The 23908-nt window shown below is 33.3% G+C and overlaps 1 long non-coding RNA gene across 1 annotated transcript; it reads left to right on the top strand.

Annotated features, from left to right (window-relative positions):
• Nucleotides 1–14581: 14581 nt before the first annotated feature.
• LOC115885950 lies at nucleotides 14582–14886 on the top strand. Its single transcript, XR_004050812.1, has 2 exons — nucleotides 14582–14797; nucleotides 14849–14886. It is a non-coding gene; the product is annotated as an uncharacterized LOC115885950 (long non-coding RNA).
• Nucleotides 14887–23908: the final 9022 nt, after the last annotated feature.

Below are 23908 nucleotides of genomic sequence, written 5' to 3'. Positions count from 1 at the left end.
TTAAAAATTGCCCATTTTTAAAAGGTAGGTAAATTTTTTATACTTTTATTTCACCACGTATACCTACCAATTATTACCAAATTCATGATAACGCCTAAAAAGTTAGGTGGCATAATTGTATTGTTTTCATAGTGACGACGATATCCACTTCTCGATATCTTTATAGACCAGGAGTTCTATCTGGGACTACTAATTCTTGTACTACTTTTTTTTTTGATCGCAATGGTACGGTTCTAGAACGGTTCAAAACACTGGCACAATATGATTTTTTGCAACTTTTGACATGAATGATTGTCGTAATTAGACTGTGCGATTGTTTTAAACCGTTCTAGAACCATACTTTTTTGGAACTCGAATTAAGCTTATATGTTTTCCTGACCTAATTATCGTAGTTTGACATGAATAGGGCCTATTCATGTCAAACTACGATAATTAGGTCAGGAAAACAAAAAGCTCCAAATATCTTAAATTCTTTAAATACTAAAAAGTATAATACTAATTTGGTATTTTTTGGAAATCTTTTGTACTTTTTTCCCAAAATTGGTATTTATTGTATACCATTTTTGACAGCGGTTCGCCCCTCGCAAAACAACAATTAAACCATAAATTAAACTTAATGTCATCGTTTGGCATCTTATACGGGGGCTACAAAAAGTTTTTCATAATTTTCCGAAAAATATTAAAAAACTATACTTTTGATGGGATTAGTTCAAAATCCGTTCTTAGTGAGCGTCTATGTCCCACAAAGAGTAACTATACTCATTTTCAGCTCAATCTGCCTGTAGTTTTTGAGATATCGTGATGTGGCATTGAGTGTCAGATCGCTTTTATATACAGGATGCTACAAATTCGAGGTACTAGCATTGTTATCTCGAAAACCGTAATAGATACGAAGATGGTTAAATTGGGGCAAAACTGAGCCTTGGAATGTTCACCAAGTTGCCATCAAGAAAGTTTTAAAATTTTCAAGGATTGCTGAGTTTTTTGGAAAAAAACTATTTTTTTGAAAATCAATTTTATTTTTTCCTGTCGTTACTTTTTAGAAAATCGAAAAACCAATTGCATATTCTCATAGCCACTTTATTAGGGCTATCTGATAGTATTTTTAGATTTTCAAATTAGCTCACAATTTGTAAGATAGAGAGGCCGAATTATATTTTTTTAAATACGGACCTGCATTTTTTATTTCAGTTTTTGAAAGAACTCGGTCTCCTGAGTATAATGATATGCCACACTTTATACTTTTTTTGTTTTGGGTACCTTAACAACAACAAAACTATTTAATTACTATTTAAAATATTTTCTAGTCCAGGTTAGCAATTTAAAGATATTATTTTTAACTTTTTTTATTGTTAATTTGAAATTTCAGTGAACAATCCAATAATAAGCATAATATTAATTTCAAAGAGTTACCACCTTGTCTATTGCACAAATTTATTATTCGTTCATTCGCTCATTTTATTTATAGCTTTTTAAACATATCTACTTCTTACACTTCCTTTCGAATGCATTTTGTACTCTTTATTGTAAATGTTGAAAAATATTGATTTCACTTTTAGAAATGACGTCAAGTAATGCCCCCCCCCTTGGCGACAGGTCCAGGAATCTCGCTGGCCATTTTACTGCTCCACCATTTCCAATCCATCTTCCGGGGAAATGATTTGATTCTTTATATTATATTTTGTTATTTATTTTATATTATTTTTTATTGTATTTGATTTTCCGTATTCAATGTTTTACCCCACGTCATAGTTAAGTTTGAAGGCTTATCAATATTGTAACGATGAATAAATTAAGTATTTAAAAAAACAGAGCCGGACTTGAAATTAGTTTAAATAAATTGTAAGTACAATTAACAAGTATAAAGTGTGGCATATCATTGTACTCAGGAGACCGAGTTCTTTCAAAATCTGAAATAAAAAATGCAGGTCCGTATTTAAAAAAAAAATAAGTCGGCCTCTGTATCTCACAAATTATCAGCCAAATTTGAAAATCTAAAAATACTATCAGGTGTAATAAAGTGGCTATGAGAATGTGCAATTAGTTTTTTGCTTTTCTAAAAAGTAACAGCAGGAAAAAATAAAATTGATTTTCAAAAAAATCCATTTCTCTCAAAAAACTCAGCAATCCTTGAAATTTTTAAAACTTTTTTAATGGTATTTTGGTAAAAATTCCAAGACGGCAACTGTGCCCCAATTTAACCATCTTTGTATCTATTACGGTTACCGATAGATACAAAGATGATTACCGATACCAATGCTCGTACCTTGAATTTCTAGCAAACTGTATATAGATAATAAAAAAACTCACTTTTGAGAGGATTTGTGCGATACTTAATGAGTGTCTACGAGAGTAAAGAGAATGAAATTTGGAGTTATAGGACCTATAGTTTTAGAGATCACCTAGTGAGTCAGTGAGTGGCACTTTGCTTTTATATAGAGATTAATACATTTATCTGTTTTACTCCAGTAAAGATATTCCCACGAGATAACAGAAACAAATCCCCCACAAACGTACGGACATTACTTCGGTAATTTAATATTAAACCAGTCCGGCCAAAACAAAACGAGCGTGCACGACGATGCCCGGTACCGATTCGAAGATCGTCCGTCTGCGGCGAGATGTTGTTCCATCTAGGCGGCGTGAATATGATGGATGGCCGCGCGCCCGCTCTCGGGGTGCTAGAGACATCGTCGAGGGCATCAACCACCTGGTGCGTCGGGCCCGCGGGATTTATCAGCGCTTCGTGATCGTACCGTACGGGTAGTGCGGAATGCGAGGAACGCGCGTGGCTTCGTTTCCACGAAAAAATCGTCCCTTTCTTTCAGATGCGAGCTGGTGAGAAATGGAGGTGATGCGTCTGTCAATGTTCTCATTGTTTTACATTCGTGTTGTTGAAGTCCGATTTTTTATTCCGGCTCTGAGCTTTAACGCCTTTAAACCCGACTGTAGTCGCTAGGTTTAAAAATCATATGACCTGGTTGTATCGACGGGTTCCGAACCTCGTATTAATGCTTGTAACGCTTAAAATAGGAACCGTAAAATGTTCCAGGCTTGAGATATTCCAGGAGGCGTTGGAAGGTTTGGAAGTGGGAATAAAGGTGAATGGTAAACCTATTAATAACATCCAATATGCTGACGATACGGTGCTCCTAGTTGTAACGTTTTTAGTTCGTTACATGTCTTTTTAATATATGATATATATGATGTCTGGCGTATCGTCATCGGATTCCGTATCGTTCAGGCCTGATAATTTATTTGGCACGCTTGGCGTCATTTTTACGTTCCCTAGTCGCCAACCCTGTTATCGTTTGACACAACCCTGTTATCGCTCTGAGGAGGCGCTGTCAACATCGCTTCTGTCAACTCTCTCCGTGCTTAACCTCACTTTGTTTTGCCGCTCTGTTGTATCCCGGCTTTTAGAAATGGTGATTATTTAAATCTTGATGTATAATTTGAATCAGCTGCTATTTCAAACCAACAGGTAAAGATGAGATATTATCCTTTTAGATTCGATATTATTACTGCATATTTTTAGGGTAGAGTTTTGGATGTCCCACCTTAACTTGTATTTGTATTTTGCTGGCACGTTGGCGTCCCTTTTCTTTTGTCCTCCAGAAGACAGTTTCTTTGTTTTTTATTGAGCCCTCGGAAGTAATTCGAGGTAGGTTTATTTTGTTTATTAGACCTTGTTTGGTTTTAAACAAGAGTTTCATATTTTAAGGGTCCAAGGTACGGACTATTTCCAAGGTTATAGTCCTAGGTTATGGTCCAAGGTACGGGTAGTGTTCCCTTGTACCATTATCCTATGTACGGATGTCCTGTGGACAAGTGTCCCCAGTAGGAATGATTTTTCTTGCATATAAAGTGCCCCAGCGTGGATGTAGCTTGAGCCCCATACTGCTTCGTTCCCATCCATAAGCTAGTTAGTAGTTACAGCTGTTTCAATTCATGGTGTCCTCATTCTAGCCCCTTTTGTTGTATTGGATGGCCGAGTACAGAGATGCGAGCCCACCTCACGCTGTTACTGTTTGAAGCAAGATTACATAAAGAACAGCTAAGTTTAGATTTAAGAGAGAGTTTTAGCTTACATTTAACATTTAAAATATTTTCAGTCTTAACTTAATAACGTACATTTTAAATAATATCGTACAGACTATATTTAGTGGTTAAATTATTAAGAACATTTATGTCGATTTAGTAGTTACAATATGATTTAGATTTTAGGTTTCATTACATTACGCCTTGTAATAGTATTACCTTTTTATAGATATTATTATTGCACTAACATCATATAAAGTATATCAAATTAATTAAAGTAATGCTACATTTCATGTATTCTCTTAAACTTTACATATCTGGTATTTTATCATAGTTGTTTTCATGGATATTTGGTACAATTCTTAACACCACTTTCGTTGACATATAACCACTATATATTTACTAGTACTCTACAATATCATGTACCAGCAAATAACATCATGAATAAATATAGTCATTAGTTTTAAGTAATATACAAACTGTGTTTTCTTTCTCTGTACATGCCTGGCGCCCAATATCTATTTTTTTTTGTTTGTTGTTATTAATTAGTTTTCTTTCCAGTGAAATACCTTACCCACGACTGCTCTCCGATGAAAAGCTGCCGTTCGCAGTGGTAATGTTTATAAAAAAATGCTACATAGTTAGCAATGAAAAAGATTTGCTGTGCCTGGTGGACAGAGTTAGCAGCATTAGTTAGAGTCATGGACTTAAAATAAACACAAACAAAACAAAATTTATGATTATCGGCAAACTAAATATTGAAAATATCAGGATACAAGTAGAAGATCGAAATATACAAAGCGTAAGAAGATTTAAGTACTTGGGGTGCTGGCTGAATGATAAATGGGATCCTGATGAAGAAATCAAACATAGAAATGAAATAGCCAGAAACACTTTTTTCAAAATGAAAACTCTACTCTGCAACCGAGACCTGAATCTGACTACTCGATGGCGAGCTACCAAATGCTATGTACTGTCTACATTGTTATACGGAGTCGAGGGATGGACGTTGAAAGCACGGACCATGTCACGCTTGGATTAATTTGAGATGTGGTTGTACCGACTAATGTTGAAAACATTCTGGACCGAAATAACAAATCTTGAAGTATTAGAAAGAATGAATAAGGACCAGGAACTATTGACTGCAATAAAACGACGGGAAGCAGCATAGTTTGGTCATATTTTTAGGAATAATAACAATTACGCCAGTGGGGTTTAATATAGTAGAGGTCAGTGCAATTATCCGTTTGGCTCAAGACAGTGAGGAATTCCAATTGATGGTCGCCAACCTCAGATGAGGAGAAGGCACATGAAGAAGAAGAAGATTCAGGTTTCCGTTTTGTTTCAGTCTCAGTTCAGTTCAAAAATAGCGATCTATTTAGAAAATCAGTTGAGATTTCATTATTGTCGTACACACCGCAACACCGCAGTCACCGTGGATGGCTTTGGCCTTAGCACTGAAGAAACCGAGGAAGAAACCAAGAAAGAAGAGTTAAAGATAATATTACTATCTCATGTAAATTTAATGAAGGAACTTCTCTTTGAGCCTTTTAATTGGTCAAACTATTTACGAATGAGTAAGGATACTTATATAGAGAATTGCTGCATATTTATCATAGTGTTTGTATTTCTTCAACAAAACATTGTAACATGCCTCTCTTTTGTGGCTATTATGGTAATGCGGGTCCGTTGTTTCACAAGTATTGGTACGATTTACACAAAGGTACTTTTCATAAAGTTCAATAAACTTCGTTAAAAAGTCGTGTTTTGACATTGGGCAAGATAGACGTCTGATCAGGCTACTGCAAAAACAGACAGATGAATGGACGGGTATGTTTTCATAAACTTTTGGCAAATGCATCGAGCCACAGCTCTGTATCAGTGCCAGTGTTTCTGTATTTTTTTTGTGTTTAGACATACGATAACTAATATCTAAACTTAACTCACCGTCTAAAAGTACCTTAAAGTTTACTGTAGAACTAAAAAGTGAAATAAAAAATAATACTGAATTTTAAGTACCCAAATCAAAGAAAGCTTAGTCCCAGAGATATTACAGTTTAGTTATTTTGCCGTACAATGGAAGAACCAGAGTAGTCCACGCGTAATTGCATTTTTCTCGGCTCTAGTTAAAATGGACAAAGCTGGGTTTTCCCGTATAGTCTTCATTTGAGGGAGGACTATGTCCAGCAGTGGACACTTCAGGCTCGTTGGTGATGATGATGAAGGTCGCTGCACTATTTCTTGATTCAGAGAACAAATCATGTTAGGCTGCCGCTTAGGATAATATAGTCTAAAAATTATAGTAGGAGGCCAGGAAACAAAAAGAGGTAAAGTGGTTACGTCAAAATATCAAAACGTTTAAGTTCAGTTTTCATGCATCCGAATTTGGGGCGTTTTCTTAAAAAAAAATGACGTCATAAATTTTTCTAAATAACTCTATATCAAAAAAATTACAAATTTCCTGATGATTACAATAGTAATATTAAAAATACCTATTCACCTGCATATTTTTGAAAAAAATCCTTTTTTGTGATTGGCTATCAGAGAAACGTCCTTTAGCAGATATTTTTCGAACTTGAAAATAATTTTCAGCAAGTTCTCTTAAGCGATTTACTTATTAGAATTTCTTTACCAAAGTTGTACGATAAGTAGTTTCTGAGATACAGCCGGCGTCCATTCTTAGTTGGCCACCCAGTACGTAAGAAGGTATAACATATTATTTAGAAGATATATAAAACCAATATAACAGTTCACAGAAAGATCAGTTTCATGTGTTCGAGTATCCTAATCTTATCGCTTTATAAAACACGGACTGTTATTTTTAAACGTTGCAAGTGAGCGTTCCTTTTAAAAAACGACAAAATCGAGAGAAAAAAGACAAGAAATCTGTAAAACTGCATCGAAAGGAAGAGCGACCACGTAAGAAAAGATCTGGCGAGGTGTTAAGAGAGCAACGCAAGGTCACGATTTGAGATTTTCCCCTTCGGTGCGATAGCATCGACAACTAGTCGCAGTTAAACGGTACTCTAATGGTCGTAAGTTTGGTCTGTAGGACGGCATGGACGCGAACCGACTCAGAAAAGAAGAAGAAGAACAGATAAGAATTTTTGCAGGTCGAGCACTCACACGCGGATATACGGGTAGTTCTCTATGTGCGTGAGACCTAAAACTATCGGCTTACTTGAAGATGCTGGTTCTGGATTCTTCCTTTTTTCTCTATCTTTTTTTAAACGAGCGGAAAGAAATCTTATCATGAGAGCCAATCTGTCGGAACGTTCTGCATAAGAAAAAGTAAATGAAAAAAACTTTGACTGTTTTTGAAAAGTGTTTTTAACACTTAGAAACAGTCATAATATCGAATTTGCTTGTAATTTTAGTAAAAAAAATACTTTAGGTAAGGTAATTATAGTAAAAGTATATGTAATTTAATAAATATGAAAGCTCTTATTGAATACAGCTAGGAATAATAAAACATAGTTCGAATAAACCTGGTGGAATTTTAGCAGTTAGAATTTAAGAAAATTAAATAGATTACTACACAAGTTAAGTTAGATTTGATTAAAGGCCCTGGGACGATAAAAATACCGAATCGGCCCAGTTCAGGACATATTTGTACCCATAAATTACTTCGATACAGCAAGTTTCAAATTTTTATTTGTAACCTTGTCTGAATAACTCGAAAAATACTGAAAATCAGTAAAAATTGTTATTCTCAGCGTCTTATGAGTCGAATGATCTAGCGACCGGATATGTTTTGGAGCATGATGGTAGCTTTTTGAAAAAAAAATAAGAACTATATCAGGATGAGTATATCAGGAGAGCTATATCTTGGGATTCTTGATCATGATCAACTCAAGAATTGATCATGATCAACTCTTGAAATGATAAAATAAATAAAAAAATAAATCGCAAAAAGTTTTGTATTTTATCATTTTAAGAGTTGATTATGAAAAAAAATCGTTTTTTATTCTTCTTTGATGTGCGGTACCGTTTAAAAAAAATTCCCAAGCTCATAATTTCATCGAAAATGAATGAGAAATTCCAAAAAAAAATAGTTACATATTTTTACGGTTATCGTGACATGGTTAAAAATTAAAATTAAGAATAAAACCTCGTTTTTAGGTTCTTGCGGACGGATACAGCTCTTATTTTTTTCCCAAAAAGCTACCATCATGCCCCAAAACATATCCGATTAATAGATCATTCGATTCACAAGAGGCTGAGAATAAAAATTTTTACTGATTTACAGTATTTTTTTTCTTCAGTATTTTCAGTATTTTTCGATATTAATAAGAATAATTATTCTTATTCCGGGCCGATTCGGTGTAGGGCCTATGTGAGCCATTTTACTCCAACCTTTTCAGATCTATTGTCGTCCTCTTCTAATTTCTACGTTACAATCTCCATTTCTATACTTTTTAAATAGTCGAATAACTTATGGCTCGTCGTCAGGGTGCATCCACATCCACACCATCCTAGAAAAAGCGTATCGGCGTATCAACGTAACGACCTTGTATCGATTTTCAGCAATTCTATTGGCTGAAATTTGTGACAGATGAATTTTCGAAAAATTTCCACCAATAGAATTGCTGAAAATATATTCAAGGACGTTACGCCGATACGCCCTCCCGCTTTTTCTAGGATAGTATCGATGCACCCTCAATGGCTTATCATTGCCTAATACAAAGTATCGCACAATGGCGGGCCTGTTGCACTGAAAGAAAATGTGTTTGTTCTAATTTACAAAATCTGACATGAAATAAAGTTTCATTAAAATCCAATGTATTGATTCCATTCTAAATTTCCATTCCAGAGTTCCATTTTAAAAATGAACATAGCAGAATAGCATTGCACTATGTTCACAGTGAAAAGATAAAAGCTCGGTATACCGGGTGCGTCTCGAAAGTGGCTCACCCCTATAACTTTTTTATTTCTTTAGATAAAAAAACGAACTTTGGTATGTAAGTATATGACATAAATTAGGATTGATTGACGTATTCAATTGTTTTTGGTCACTTCCTGTTTCACCGGAAATGACTACAACTTTTGATTTTAAAATGGCACCCTCGGTATTTTTTTATTTTATTCGTTAGAAAATGACATTCTGAATAGAATGACATATCATATGTCAACTTTTGACATTCTCGCTTAAAACAAAATTAAATTTTAAAATTAAATCTAGAGTGCCATGGTTATGTTAAAAATACTAATTCTTAATCAAGGAGCTTTGGCAAAATATATTTGATTGACTAATGTTTTAGTGTCTTGTCCTCGCCAGTTAGAAAATGATCAAATCGTAGTTTTAATCATATTTCAATTTTTTCAAATGGAACGAGGGTGGCTCATTAGCATATTTAGAAAAAGCATTTTTTTACGAATAATTTGGTACCACACACTTTTGGTATTTCGAGTCAAATTTTCGTTACGAACCGCAAGTTATAATTTCAAATAAGCCATATGCGAAAATGTCAAAAGTTGACATATGGTATGTCATTCTATCTAGAGTGTTATTTTCTATCGATCTATATCGATCATCATTCTATCAATCTATCGATCTATCGATCGATTCATTCTATTCAGAGTGTTATTTTATATCGAGTGTTAATTTCTATCGAATTCTATTCAGAGTGTTATTTTCTATCGAATAAAGTAAAAAAGTACCGAGGATGCCATTTAAAAATCAAAAGTTGTAGTCATTTCCGGTGAAACAGAAAGTGACAGAAAACAATTGAATACGTCAATCAATCCTAATTTATGTCATATACTAACATACCAAATATCGTTTTTTAACTGTAAAAATAAAAAAGTTATAGGGGTGAGCCACTTTTGAGACGCACCCGGTATTGAAATTGTATGTCGTGCCATATTTTCTCTGAGTTACCAAAATAAGTATTGCAATATTGTATTAGCACTGACCATTGCTTAAAATAGATACCCATCTCTAAAAACAATGGAATATCCATTGTAAATTAGTAGTTTTGAACGGTGTATACGGTAGTCCAGACGGTAGTCCAGAAAGTATATTTCGTGAACATCTATCTAGAATATTTTGATAGATACAGGTAATAATAAGTGTCAAAATATGTTTTTATATGACATTTTAAAACAAACTATTTCAATCAAATATTTGTATTTCTGACTACAAAAAATAAACTAAATTTCATTCCTCCCGAAGTATTAAAAAATTAAAACTATCACAAAACGACCTTAAACTTCTAAATTATGCCATCAAAATTCGGAATGGCATCGCCCTGAAAGAAAACCACATAATTTACTCAGATTACTACTGTTCTGATTTACCATTCTCTTGGGCATTAAACGAGACCACACAGAATATCGGTCTCTGTGGTTTCTGGGTTTCATCGGCATCGCGTGGATACGCAGGACGATTGTGGTTAAGTTTATGCCTCAAGAGTTTTTTTAATATATCATAATAATAATGTAAACATTAACGTGTAATTATTCAAAGTTTATTTTTTTAAAATCGACTTGCTGTGTACATACATTCCTACCGAATAGTAACTTGCTTGGCCATTTTGACATGAAAAAATGCAAACAATGTCAAGTCGCACAATGGAGTTCTTCCATTACAAAAAGCTGTGAAATCTCATGTAGAACCAAAGTTAATGTCTCTCGAAGCACCTATTCAACAACTTTGTTATAAATTATTTTCTGTTCAAAATTACATTTATTTCTATAGTAATTATGACTTGGCAATTGCAATATATCCTACTAATTATAATGATTTATTCCTGACTGACTGACTTACTTGACTGTTTCAATTTAGTAATATTTAGTAATCGAAATAGTACATTCAATCAGTCTAAATTAAAAAAAAACAGAGAATCAGTAAAAGAAAGTTGAAACCAAATCAATAAAAAAAATTGTGTCGACTGCATAGTCAGTTACCGGTAGCGGCTAGACGCTTGACTTTTATTTGTTATTATTTTTCATTTTTTATGAGCTTGTGAAACTTCTAGAATTGTTTTAGAATTTTGATGATCGGTGTGTGAGTCAATGTCTAAATAAAAGAGTTTTGACTAGCGATAATTTATTAATAATAAGGTATAATTATTACATAATATTGGCAATATAGCCACTTATAGTATGTCCTTTTGATCACTAAAATTTAAGATTCTTACTTTATCCATAACGGAGTCACACGGCGCTCAAAAGTGCTCGATTATAACTATAACAATTACAACTATACGTTAACTTCAAAATAATATAAAATATTTTACATTAACTATTAACTATATTTACATTAATTTCAAAATAATATAAAGTGTCACATAAAATCATTTAGGAATTTGATTTACTATTGCATTAGCTGCAATTTCATTTTAGCGTCGATTTTTTCTTTTTCAATTGGATTAAATATACCTACTTAAGAAAAATTATCCTGTTGATACCGGGTATCTGCCAAATTTGACTTTTAAAGAAATAAAACAAAAAAAAGCTGGTTGGTCGGATTATGAAAAAAAACTTTATTTGAAAAATTTGTGTCTATTTTAATTTTTTCATATCTGTATATACGAATTATATACGAATGAACATGCGGTTCATAACATGACATTTTGACTCGAAAAACCAAATGTGTGGTACCAAATTATTCGTAAAAATGCTTTTTCCAAATATGCTAATGAACCACTCTTTTTCCATTTGAAAAAAATTGAGGTAGGATTAAAAATACGATTTGGGCATCTTTTAACCGACCAGGACAATTTCGATTTTTTTTTTCGACGATCAAATTTTCGCGATTTTTGAGCGAATATGTCAAAAGTTAACATATGATATGTCATTTGATTAAGAGTGTCATTTTCTATCGAATAAAGTAAAAAAATACCGAGGGTGCCATTTAAAAATCAAAAGTTGTAGTCATTTCCGGTGAAACAGAAAGTGAACGAAAACAATTGAATACGTCAATCAATCCTAATTTATGTCATATACTAACATACCAAATCTCGTTTTTTACCTGAATAAAATGAAAAAGTTATCGGGGTGAGCCACTTTTGAGATGCACCCGATATATTTCTCTCTAGTTAGGCAACTTTAGTTTAGATTTTTTTGAAATTTATTTTTAATTGATTTTTTGTAATTTGATCAGAATTATCAAAGACTGTATGAGAGCAATGTCGAAACAAACAATTTTATAAGCAGGCTATGACAAATACATTGTGACATTTAATATTCTGCAAAAAAAAATCAGGATCTACAAGGCACAAGGTCAAAAATGTTTTGTTTTGACAGAGAGCACTTATTTCCTTTAGTACATTTTCACTGCGAACCGCTCTTTGAATTTTAGACCATTTTAAATATTCCCATAACCTTTTTACATCGTCAAATAATAAAATTCTGTTAAAAACCTCCTTAAATCACTCTTTTAAGCACAACCCAGTGGTATAATCAGTTTTTTTATATACTTTCTCTTTTTGTCAGAAATAAAAAAAAAATAATTATTTCTTAAATGGAAATCATAGTTGGTTATGAACTTCTAAAATACCGATGTCTAGCCCTTTCCAGTGATATAAAATTGTGGATATCTATTTCTAAAAATGAGAGAAATACTAGGTGTATTTTGTTTATATCGAAGCGGGCCATGATATTTTGTTTTAACCTTTTTGTCTAACTATTTTTATTTCAGTTTAATAATGTTATATTATTATTTATCTACATGTCTCAGAAATCGAACCCCTGACATCTATGTTGCTTTTGCTATACCTACTGGCAGAAATTGGATTACCTCTGTTAAATCAGACCAATTTGGGCCACCCTGTATAGATCTGAATTTCTTAATATAATCTCGATAAGTGGAGAAGGTGTTCTGCATGCAACTAAATTTAACTAATATTTTAAATCTAATAATAGTCCTTATTAATTTGGTATAATTAATTATATTATAAATCAAATTTAACTTATTATTTGACCCCTAGATAAATATTTGACTGGTAAAATACTGCTATTGAGAAGACTGAGAATTAGTATTCTTAGGTAAACTTGAAAAATAAAGGACATTTTTGAATAATTTCTTTTATTATTCGAATAATAAGCCCATTTTTAGCCACTTGTTTCTTTAACTATCTAATTTGACAGTTACCTAAAAGCAACACACTATTTTTTGTATGTACTTCTTAAACTAATTCAAAGCAATAAATAACGCCAAGTCAAATGAATCTAAAGTAATAATTAAAATCAATCTTATATGTTGTGGACTTTTATCAATGACACTGTATATCAAGAGCATCAACCTTTACTTATTTGCTTATTCAAAAATTATATAATTATTGCTTTTCTCACCGCAAGTCCATATAAAACCGAGATGGCCCTACGTGTCCGACATCTTAAACGCCTTTCGTAGTAAAATGCCACTTCCGCTGGACAGTAGCACTTCCGGCCGATAATGCAGAGTTCTACTCAACTAAATCATAACGTTCTGTGACAAGATGTTACGTGTGCGTACTAAAGAAGTGATCTGGTACCCGTTGAATGTTAATACGAGGTATATTTCCTTTTAGACGTGCTGTGGAGCGCAGGGATTGAATTTGTAAGTACCTCTTATTGTCGGGTTGATGCCGTCCGATGGTAATTTTTGGGTGTTTTTTACTTCTCCGGAGGATGTTAGTCATTTTGTCGTACAACGAAATATTAATGGTCTTTTGAATCTTAGTCGTTAACAGGAAGTAAAGTCGCCTTCAAATTAATGCAAAAAATAATATGAATGTATTTTTTTTCCAGGTACTACTACACTATTTTAAATTACTCTAGTTGTTCTTGGTTTCTCTCTAATTGTTAAGCATAGTAAATTCAGAGCTGCAAGCTCACAGAAAACTTAAGTCTTTTTTATTTAAATCATTTGAATGACTTAAATTATTTTATTTCAAGTCACTTTTCGAAGCTGACTTAAGACTTAAATTTAAGTTCTCCTGAAAATGATTTGGGATTTAAATCTTTATTCCGAAATAGAAGAAGATTTAAGTCTTTTCTAAACTTGCAGATCATCATAATTTAAGTCAAAAGTATAGACTTAAGTCATAAAAACGAAGTAAATAACGTTATATTGATTTAAGTCTTTACAAAAATGACTTCACTTGAAATAAAGTGATTTAAGTCAAAAACTTTATATACAGAGTGAGTTTCCTACGATGTTCTCTATGGGTATCTCGGAAACTACTGTAGATAAAGAGTCGGTTAAATGGGGAAAGAATTGCAGTTTTGTGGGATCATAAATATGCGCCTTTCAGATTTTTGAAAAAGTTCATGGCTTACTAGATATTTCGAATTCAGATAAAAATTGTAGATAATCACATCCTTAATGAGATTGTGTCCTCCGTTTTTCTCTAAAGCCTGTCATTTTTGACATACGACACAAACATGTGTTTTTTTAAATGGAAACCATAGTTGGCCATGACTTCATAAAAAGCGCCATTTTTTAAGCTTTTCGGCGATATAAGATATAATATGTTTTCTTAGAAAAATTACTGAGTAATAGCCAATTGTTATAATTTTTAAACAATTTCACTTAGTTAGCCATTGTAGCAGCCATAACAATGTGGGGAATCTTATTTGGTCGTAGCTCTATCTGGAGAGTCAGTTTTTTATTTAAATCTTTTTTTGCGCCTTGCATATTTGAATTCGATTCTCATTTTACTCTCGCTACTGTACGCTGAAACAACTATTCTTATTGTATTCATTTTATTATCCTGTGGCCATAAAGTGTAAAACTGTACTTTTAAAAGTTAGTAGAAAGGCTTGATAGGTAAGATTGTACCATATATATAAAATTTTCCCCTGCTAAGTAAATGTATAGTATTTTAGATACCAAGAATAAAGAATTTTCGGAGTGTTTTTCGAAGAGTTTTCTTTGACTTGAGCGAACCCCTAACCCTTTATAGAGTTTTGTTACATCTTGGCTACCCAACTACGGCCGAGTCTAAGAATGGCAGTTCGACGAACACCTCCTGCTGATAACAGTCGAAATTCACCACCCTTAACACGTCTGGGGGCGAGAAGAATGAACGAGGAGCTACAAACAACTCCCACATTTTCCCAGCGAAACGAGAGCGTCATTCCAGAACAGACTTCAAGTGGAAGACAACCTACTGGAGCTGTCCGGCGTAGGAATATTCCAGAAAATGAGCGCATTCCTCTTTCGAATGCATCCAGAGGTTTGCCACGCTATCCTACACAGAAATCACCAATATATACATCGGGCATGGATTTTCAAGGTAGGAACATTCCATATTTTTTGGGTGAACAAGTAAAAGTTCCTGATTCTACAAGAATTGCACAACAAACTAATCAACACCCACGCCAACCACCACCGCCATATGATAATAGGGACTTTAATAACTTAGATAGTTTTATAAGAAATATTGTAAATCAATCTATAACAGATACCTTTAAAAATAACAATCAACAAACTTTACCTTTTCAAATTGATAACATTAGCGAATATAATAGAATTTTAGCAAACATAGATAATATGCTTCCAGAATTTCATGGTAATAATACGTTACACCCTATAGATTTTCTAGAAAAAATTAAGTTTTTATTACAGAGAAATAATACCTCATTTCTAGAAATAAAATTTTTATTGGCAAAAAAATTACAGGGTAGAGCTAAAGCGTGGAGTGAGGCATATCTTAAATCATTTCTTACTTTTACAGAATTTGAGGAAGCATATTTAAGATATTTTTGGAGCGAAACTAAACAACTAGAAATAAAATTAAAAATTTGGCAAGGAAAGTATGAAACTGGCTCTCTAGTAGACCATTTTACAAAATACGTAGCTATGGCACAATATCTCAGACCACCCCTGTCTGAGTTTGAATTAATTCAATGTATAGCCCGCCATTTTCCGGTAAATATATTTAGCGCTATAATAGGGCTAAAGAAATTGTCAGAAGTAATCCCAATACTGCAACAAGCGGAATATTATAATCATAGAACGGTAGACAGATCAAATTTTGGGTCGCGTTATGAAAAGGATAGGTTGGGACCCGAAAGAAAAAATTATGCAAATCGAAACGTATCCGCGGTGGATTTAGTGGACGATTTAGGGGTAGCGAATTTGGAAATATCGGGAAACGAGCCGAGCCACAGTCTTTAGGGCCGGAGACAACTGACAGTGGCAAAATGGCCGTAATACTAAATAAAAATATGGAAGAAGAGCCATGGGGCTCTGACTGTGAGTTTGACCATCTTAACATTGAAAATAAAAAATCACCAGTTATTACTGTTTCAATTTTTAATTTTTCTTTTCCAGCACTAATTGACAGCGGCTCAGAAATATCCTGCATATCCGGTGACGTTTACGCTCAATTGGGAGATTTTCAAGAGAAAATTCCTAGTTTTCCGGTAACGGGGATTCGTATTACAGGGGCGTTTAAAACAAAACAACGTAAAATAGCGAAACAATTGTTTCTTGATTTTAAAATAGCTAATAACTATTTTAGTTATGAATTTTTATTAATTAGTGATTTAGTTTTTCCGATAATTTTAGGTATTGATTTTTTATTTTCAGTGAAAAGTAAAATAAACTTAGAAAATGATACAATAACATTATTAAATTCTAATAAAGAGTTTTTTACAGTCTCAACAATTAATACGATTCATTTTTATATTCCTCCGAGCGACATTAAAAAAACTAGAACGATAGCCTTAAAAAAAGAATATTCCTTAAATACTTTAAATACTGATCGAAATGGTTTTAATACAGAATTTATAAACGAAAATAAATCTTTAACATTTGAACAAAAAAATCAGTTTAAGTATCTTCTCTTGAAATATAAAAATATATTTTCTGATATACCGGGGCGAACCGAATTGTACTATCACAAAATTAAATTGATTAATGAAACTCCTTTTAAAGTTAAACAATATCCTATACCAATTGCACATCGTGAAGCTGTAGATAATGAAATTAAGCGAATGCTTGATTGGGGGGTAATTGAAAGGGCTTCCACCCAATATATTAGTCCGTTAGTCACAGAGGTTAAGAAAGATGGGTCGGTTCGCGTCTGTTTGGATGCGCGACATTTAAATCGGGTATTAGAAAAAGAATACGAGTTACCACGACCTATTGATGATATTATGAAGTCTTTGTTCGGGAAACCATTTAAAACTAGTCTTGATTTGTCGTCTGGATACTGGCAAATACCTCTGCGCCCAAGCGATAAAAAGTATACGGGATTTTTGGTTGGTACTAAGTGCTATCAATTTACGGTGTTACCTTTCGGACTTTCTACCGCTGTTTCTTCATTTTCGCGATGCATTTCTGAGATATTGGGTTCAGAGTTTGATGACTTTGTTATACCGTATCTTGATGACATTTTGATAGCTTCCAAGAATTTTGAAGACCATTTAAATCATTTGGATCAAGTTTTTTCCCGTCTAAACGAAGCTGGGTTGACAGTTAAATTTCGAAAGTGTCAATTTATGCCAGAAAAATTAAATTATTTGGGTTACATTGTAAGCACAAATAATATAGAACCCGATCCTGAAAGAATTCAATGCGTTCAGGATTATCCAAAACCGAAAAATAAAAAAGATATTCAGTCATTTTTGGGACTATGTAATTACGATCGAGGGTTTTGTGAGAATTTTTCGGGCGTAACAGAACCTTTAAGTAAATTATTAAGAACAAAAAATAAGTGGGTTTGGAATACTGAACAGGACAGGGCTTTCGATGAGTTAAAACGGTTACTAAAGAATGCTACACTACTATACCACCCCGACAATACTGCCACTTATTACGTACAATCTGATGCTAGTGATTACGCAATAGCCGCTCAACTGTTTCAAAGGATAGAGGGAGAACGACGAGTAATAGCGTACGCTAGTAGACTTTTACTTGATCGGGAAAGAAATTACACATCCAACGAAAAAGAAATCTTGGCTCTTGTATTTGCGTTAAAGAAGTGGCGAATTTATTTATTAGGACGTCATTTCGAAGTGCTAACCGATAACCGAGCTTTATGTTATATTCAAACGTGTCGGTTACTCACGCCTCGGGTAACTCGGTGGGCTTTAGCTCTGCAAGAGTATGATTTTAAAATATCTTTCGTTAAGGGTTCGGAAAATAAAATAGCCGACATACTATCGAGAAACCCTGGTATTCGTTATTCGGTTCCGGGTGAGAAGTGTTTTAAAGTGTTTTCCTCGTCGATCAAGTTTCCTGATAAGCTGAACACGTTATTAAAAAAACTACCTGCCGCGCAAAAAAACGATAGTTATTTTGGGCCAATTTATAAAAGTTTAGAGAATCAACAACTTGATGAAAAGATAAATAAATTTGTTCTTAAAAATCAATTGCTTTTTGTAAGAGAATCAGACGATGAATCCTACCGTTTGTGCATTCCATCAGAATTTAAAAATAAAATTATTTATGATTATCATGTTTCTTTAGGTCATTTTGGAATTTTTAAAACATGGAGTATTTTAAAAAATGATTTCTGGTGGAAAGGCATGTTTCGTGATATCAAAAAATGCTTAAAAGCGTGTGACATTTGCCAAAAGGCAAAATTGAGTTTATTACCAAAAGCTCCTCTTTCTCCTGTAATATCCGAGAAAAAAAATGAAATTATTAGTCTGGATTTATACGGACCGTTACCCCAGTCTACAGGGGGCGTTACATTCTTATGTGTGATTGTCGACTTATTTACGAAATATGTGACATTATACCCTTTAAAAAAGGCCACTACCAGAGCTATTTTAAACCGTTTAATATTAGATTATTTTAAAAAAATGGGTAAGCCTGAAAGGATATTAACTGATCATGGTTCGCAGTTTACGTCAAAATCCTGGTCACATACTTTACAACCTCTTGGAATTAAAGTTGTTCATTGTTCGGTAAGACACCCTCAGTCAAACCCGGTTGAAAGATACATGCGCGAATTAGGTCGTCTCTTTAGAACATATTGCTTTGAGCAACATACGGCCTGGGCTAAACATGTACGGAAATTTGGTCAGTTTTTTAATTCTGTGGTGCATGAATCCACAGGCTTTACACCTTCCGAATTACATTTCAAGGAACCGCTTACCTCTTTTACACGAGAACTGGTCGATTATCCTGATAGTCCTAAGGTGCTTAGTTATGAAAAGAAACTTATTTTAGCTAAAGAGATCTTACAAAGCCGCGCTGAACGTCGGAAGATATTACACCCTGGTCGACATTATAAAGAATTTGCTACTGGAGATCTGGTGTTGCTTAAAGCGAACCCCGTTTCTTCAGCCCTATCATCAAAAACCAAGAAGTTTCTTCTTCTTTTTGAGGGTCCATATCGTATTAAAAAGAAGGTAGGCCTGTCAACTTATATTTTAATTATGGAAAATACCGACGAAGAGAGAGGTATGTTCCACGTGTCTCATTTGAAGCCTTATAACTCGGATGTGTCTAGCCTAAAAGAGTAAAGCTACTTTTATTTAGACAGGGGGCGGTTGTAGCAGCCATAACAATGTGGGGAATCTTATTTGGTCGTAGCTCTACCTGGAGAGTCAGTTTTTTATTTAAATCTTTTTTTGCGCCTTGCATATTTGAATTCGATTCTCATTTTACTCTCGCTACTGTACGCTGAAACAACTATTCTTATTGTATTCATTTTATTATCCTGTGGCCATAAAGTGTAAAACTGTACTTTTAAAAGTTAGTAGAAAGGCTTGATAGGTAAGATTGTACCATATATATAAAATTTTCCCCCTGCTAAGTAAATGTATAGTATTTTAGATACCAAGAATAAAGAATTTTCGGAGTGTTTTTCGAAGAGTTTTCTTTGACTTGAGCGAACCCCTATCCCTTTATAAGAGTTTTGTTACACCATGGAAACAAGTTTAAGTGAAGCTATTACATCCAAACTTTGTAAATTAAAATAACCAAACAAACCAAACCAAACCAAACAAAAATTGTAAATATGTATTTTTCAAATGAAGAAAAGCGTGTAGGATGATTGGTTCAACTTTTCTTTACCATACATTTTCGAGGATACGTTGACCGGTGAATGTTACGTTTTTTAGAGAAAGGTTTTCATAAAGACATATTAAAAAAGTTAAATTAGTTATAGCCAATTATTATCTTTCTTGACTAATATCCTTAGATTGCATGGTATTCTTATTCTGATTTATAACTTATAAAAAATCGGAATGTCTTATTAAACGGTTCAACATTACAACAATTTCAATTTACATTACACAAACTAAATCTTAAAAAAATAATATCACTACATTACACTCGAGTACCTTTCTTAATTCATAAGTTTTTTGTAAACCTTATGTTAACCATATCGCATAAAAAAAATTTAAAATGGATAGGCCAGGTGATCGAGGAGGCCCATGCAATTCGTCCACCTCTTTCTATCCCTGAGTCTACGTGAGTCTACATAATTGTGATATAAATAATGTTTAACATTTCATTCATTATGGGGGGGAGTCATAATTAAAGTCATGTTGGAACTACTCTATTGATACGCGAGTATCTACACGCTTTTCTTCATTTGAAAAATTTATACTTACAATTTTTGTCTATTTTAATTTACAAAGTTTGGATGTGACAGCTTCACATTTCTGAGAGCAACGGCGATTGAACTTGTTTCCATGGCTAACTACTTAAAATTGTTTAAAAATGATAAGAATTGGCTATAACTCAGTAATTTTTCGAAGAAAGCATATTATAGTTTATACCGCTGAAAAGCTTAAAAATGGCGCTTTTTATGAAGTCATGGCCAACTATGGTTTCCATTTAAAAAAACATATATTTGTGTCATATGTCAAAAGTGGCAGGCTTTAGAAAAAAACGGAGGACACAATCTCATTAACGATGTGATTATCTACAATTTTTATCTGAAAACTTTTTGTCTAAAATAGATTATAATGGAATTAGAGAAAATTTTCAAAATAGCCGAAATTTGTTTTTTTCGAGATATCTAGTAAGCCATGAACTTTTTCAAAAATCTGAAATGCGCATATTTATGACCCCAAAAAACTGCAATTCTTTCCCCATTTAACCGACTCTCTATCTCCAGTAGTTTCCGAGATACCCATAGAGAACATCGTAGGAAACTTATACAGGAAACACCCTGTATAATAGGGAGGACCTTCCTATTATAAAATAAAATTAAGAGCTCATACTTGTAGAAAAATTTTTGAGGCGTCTACCAACCCTTTTTTCCTCGCTTTTTTCAGAGTGTAAAGTGAAAAAAAAGTCGATTTATTTACCTACTGATATATACTAGGGTGTCCGTTATTTCCCAAGTTGATTATTTTTTTGCTGCCGCTATCTGAAATTTTAGTTTTCCGACTAAAAAATTATCCAGCGTAAACAAGCTCTTAATTTTTAATTGGGCCTTTTGATTTTGACTAAAAAAGGATCTAGAGCCATACTTTTTTTCAATAAAACTATATTTACCAACTTTAATATGGAAAACAAATATTGCGCCATCTATGATCAATTGATCAAACCTATAATTTAAGGTTATTCTTTCATTGCCTTTCAGTGTTCGTAAATATGTGTGTCAATTGAAAAGAATGAACAAATTTCGAGTGGTTTTTATCTTAAATATATTACCTGTAACAAATTGTAACGTTTTTAGTTCGTTACATGTCTTTTTTATATATGATATATATGATGTCTGGCGTATCGTCATCGGATTCCGTATCGTTCAGGCCTGATAATTTATTTAGCACACTTGGCGTAATTTTTACGTTCCCTAGTCGCCAACCCTGTTATCGTTTGACACAACCCTGTTATCGCTCTGAGGAGGCGCTGTCAACATCGCTTCTGTCAACTCTCTCCGTGCTTAATCTCACTTTTGCTTTTACCGCTCTGTAGCCTAACCTAACCATCCCGGCTTTTAGAAATGGTAATTATTTAAATCTTGCAGTATAATCTGAATCAGCTATTTCAAAGCAACAGGTAGAGATGAGATATTATCCTTTTAGATTCGATATTATTACTGCATATTTTTAGGGTAGAGTTTTGGATGTCCCAACTTAACTTGTATTTGTATTTTGCTGGCACGTTGGCGTCCCTTTTCTTTTGTCCTCCAGAATGTTACATGGAAGAAAGGACAGTTTCTTTGTTTTTTATTGAGCCCTCGGAAGTAATTCGAGGTAGGTTTATTTTGTTTATTAGACCTTGTTTGGTTTTAAACAAGAGTTTCATATTTTAAGGGTCCAAGGTACGGACTATTTCCAAGGTTATAGTCCTAGGTTATGGTCCAAGGTACGGGTAGTGTTCCCTTGTACCATTATCGTATATACGGATGTCCTGTGGACGAGTGTCCCCAGTAGGAATTATTTTTCTTGCATATAAAGTGCCCCAGTGTGGATGTAGCTTGAGCCCCATGCTGCTTCGTTCCCATCTATAAGCTAGTTAGTAGTTACGGCTGTTCCAATTCATGGTGTCCTCATTCTGGCCCCTTTTGTTGTATTGGATGGCCGAGTACAGAGATATGAGAACAGCTAAGTGTAGATTTAGGTTCTGATTTTCAGTCGATTTTCAGTCTTAACTTAACGTACATTTTAAATAATATCGTACAGACTATATTTAGTGGTTAGATTATTAAGAACATTTATGTCGATTTAGTATTTAAAATATGATTTAGATCTTAGGTTTCATTACATTATGTCTTGTAATGGTATTACTTTTATAAATATTTAGTACAACTCTTAACACCACTTTCTTTGACATATAACCACTATATATTCACTAGAACTCTACAATGTCATGTATCAGCAAAGAACATCATGAATAAATATAGTCATTAGTTTTAAGTAATATACAACTGTGTTTTCTTTCTCTGTACATGCCTGGCGCCCAATATCTGTATTTTTTTGTTTATTGTTTTGATTGGTTTTCTCTCTAGTGAAATACCTTACCCACGACTGCTCTCAGATGAAAAGCTGCCCTTCGCAGTGGTAATGTTTTATAAAAAACGCCACAAAATTAATTAATTTACTTTAATTAATTAGTAATTAAATTTAACTAATTAATAATTCAATCTTATCTTTTTAATCGTTTATTTTTATCTTAAATATTACTTGTATCGAATTAATGAAATTAATTAATAATTTAATTTAATCCAGCAATAATACAAGTGCTATTTAAGATAAAAACCACTGGAAATGTGTTCATTCTTTTCAATTGACATACATATTTACGAACACTCAAAGGCAATGAAACAATAACCTTAAATTAAAGTTTTGATCAATTGATCATAGATGGCCCAATATTAGTTTTCCATATTAAAGTTTATAAAGAAATATTGTTTTATTGAATAAATATCGCTCTAGATTTTAGTCAAAATCAAAAGGCGCAATTAAAGTTGCAGTGAATGACAGAAAAATTTGATTTTATGCTATGTGCATAATTTTGACCGCGAATAACTTTTAAAGGAATGTTTTTATGGAAAAAAGCAAAGAGACCTTTTTTGTAGAGCGTAAAATTTCGTATTAGAATATGTTTTTGTCAAAGCTGTAGGTTCATTTGCTTTTGAGATAAAAAATTAAATGCAAATGGTCAGAAAATCCCATGTTATTTAAATGGGAAAAGTATCATGATTCCGGCACGGTTTAAACTAAAAATTAAAAGCTTGTTTACGTTGGATAATTTTTTTTAGTTCAAAAACTAAAATTTTAGGGGGCGCGGGCGGCAGCAAAAAAAATATCAATTTATGTGAAACAACGGACACCCTAATACAAACACACCCACTATTTTGCTGATGAAAAATATAGAATACCTACAGCAAATTAAATAAATATCTATTAAAAAGTAATTAGAGATGCCCACAAGCGAACTTCCTTAATTTGTCTCCAAGTGCTAAGTACAACACCGTGAAATATTGCTCGTGACTATACTCTGCCTGTGACCAATGAC

This window comes from Sitophilus oryzae, unplaced genomic scaffold (genome assembly GCF_002938485.1).
Source record: "Sitophilus oryzae breed Bouriz unplaced genomic scaffold, Soryzae_2.0 scaffold_465_pilon_pilon, whole genome shotgun sequence".
In the NCBI taxonomy this organism is placed as follows: Eukaryota; Metazoa; Arthropoda; class Insecta; order Coleoptera; family Curculionidae; genus Sitophilus; species Sitophilus oryzae.
This window is presented reverse-complemented; position numbering and strand designations above follow the sequence as displayed.